Raw genomic sequence first — 2,107 nt, 5'->3', positions numbered from 1 at the left:
GATTGGGCTAGGATTGGGGTAAATGAGATAGCACATATAGTCAAGTGGGTATGTCTGGCATATAATAGTTGCTCAATAAATAGCAGCTATTGCTATCCAGGGGAAACACTTAAAGTTTCAGACTTGCTCTGAAAGAGCCTCTGTGCTGGGGTTTTCTTTTTTTCTTTCTTTCTTTTTTTTTTTTCTTTCTTTCTTTTTTTTTTTTTTAGGTGAGGCAACCCTTGGTTGACCTCACAGATTGCAAGGACCTTGTCAGCTTACAATCCCTTATTTTCTATTTTTCACACCTACAGCACCTGGTCTTCCTAGGTGGTCTCCCATCCAAGTACTAACCAGGCCTGACCCTGCTTAGCTTCTGAGATCAGATGGGATCAAGCTGGTTCAGGGTGGTATGGCTGTAGACTGGGGTTTTCTGAAGAATTGCATTGTTCAAAACCGTGGTTTACTTTGGGTGTGGTGATGGCCAAGGGGACAACCTCTCCTTTAGGCGCTTTCAGGATCCCAGTCTTAACAACCCAAACCAAAAGAATATTTGGGGGCTTTTTCCTCTGCCGACTTGGGAATCTACCTAAGCATGGAGGAAGAGAGAATAAATGATAGTGTTATTTGAGGAAAATGTGGATTGGGGTAAGAAGCTACTGCCAGGAAGTAGCTCTTGCCCCCAGGGGCAAGCCTTCCTTTGGGCTAAGGTATGAGCATCCCCCAGAAATAGCAGATCTGACAACTTCTGTGTTTGGAAGGGGCTTAGAAATCAGTTAGTTCTAACTCCTCATTTTTCTGTGCAATAAACAGGGAGTGGGAACAGGGGAGTTGGAAGAGTGTGGAAGTAGCTTCTGAAATGTAAATTCTTTTGAGTGCCTTGACCTATTAATTCATTAATCCCCTATTGTGAGATACTCTGGTGTAGAGAGGAAAAAGAACCATTGTCTGGTTTGGACTAGGTGGGCAATGAGGCAGCCAGGCCCAGTCTCAGGCCTTCTGCCTTGGGGAGCTGAAAATAAAAAGGGTTTCTGGGAAAAAGTGTCCCTCTAAAGCATTTTTTGTCATCTTTGTATTCTCAGTGTTGCTGAATGAGCAGAGCATGCTGAGGACCCTCAGCAAATGCAGTGGGCAGTTGACTGAGCTTCCTGCCTTCACACATCTCTTTCCCCTGAATTTGTTTAAGCACCTCCACTAGCTCTGAAGGTGCAGAAAGTAGCTGGACCTCATCAAAGTCACACCTTTGTCATCTGAGGCTGGAGGGATTAGGACCTGGTGGTTAAAAGATGGTAGGGAAGTTAAACAAGGTTCAGAAAGTTTGGGATATACCTCCAAAATGATAAATCTTCACCCCTCCCTTCTTTATGCTTTTCCCTGCACCCTCACTCCCAAAACAGGGCAGGGATGAGGTGGGCCAGGAGCATGGGATATGGAGTCTCATTCTTTTGTCAGGGAATGGTGGTACAGTTTAGGAGCTGAGTAGACTGTCACTCCAGAAAGCCTTTGTCTATTCCCTGAGAGAGTCACCTGGTATCAGAATTAACACCTACCTCAAGAAGGAAGGAACTTTTTAGTTGGGAAGGCCCCAACAAAATCAGAAGCTCAGTGGAGGTCCAAACCAGTTCCAGTGCTTTCCAACAGGGCTTTCTGGGATAATAGAAATGTTCTATTCTGTGCTGCCTAATACCATAGCTACTAGCTGCATGTGGCTGTCGAACCCCTGAACTGTTACTAGTAGGACTGAGGGAATAAATTTTTAATTTTATTTACTTTTAATGAATTAAAAATTTTAAATACCCACACATGGCTAGTGACTACTGTGTTGGATGCAGCTTAGGTACCTTTTCCTTCTCTCTCTCATCTTGTGTTTTCAATGATGACCACCCAAGATTTTATTACCTGTCAAGACAATATGATTGATTTTGATGATGTCATATTATGCCCTCTTGAAAAATTCTTTCCAGGAAATTAAAATTGCTAAAGAAAAGTTTATTCATCTTACAAATGGATGGTATTCCACACATTACTTATAACTCATTCAAAAATGCAAGTTCAGAACTAGTAAGATGCTGATGTGGTGAGTTTTGTGGCAAGGCGTTTAACCTCACTGGACCTTTGATTCCTCAAC

At 42.9% G+C, this 2,107-nt stretch overlaps 1 non-coding gene across 1 annotated transcript; it reads right to left on the bottom strand.

Moving 5' to 3' along the window:
• Positions 1-284: 284 nt before the first annotated feature.
• On the bottom strand, positions 285-403 carry LOC111741761. The gene has a single exon (XR_002781075.1). It is a non-coding gene; the product is annotated as a 5S ribosomal RNA (ribosomal RNA).
• Positions 404-2,107: the final 1,704 nt, after the last annotated feature.

Source organism: Pteropus vampyrus, unplaced genomic scaffold (genome assembly GCF_000151845.1).
Source record: "Pteropus vampyrus isolate Shadow unplaced genomic scaffold, Pvam_2.0 Scaffold81, whole genome shotgun sequence".
NCBI classification, from domain to species: domain Eukaryota; kingdom Metazoa; phylum Chordata; class Mammalia; order Chiroptera; family Pteropodidae; genus Pteropus; species Pteropus vampyrus.
Note: the sequence above shows the minus strand (reverse complement) of the source record. Positions and strands in the feature narration are given on the sequence as shown.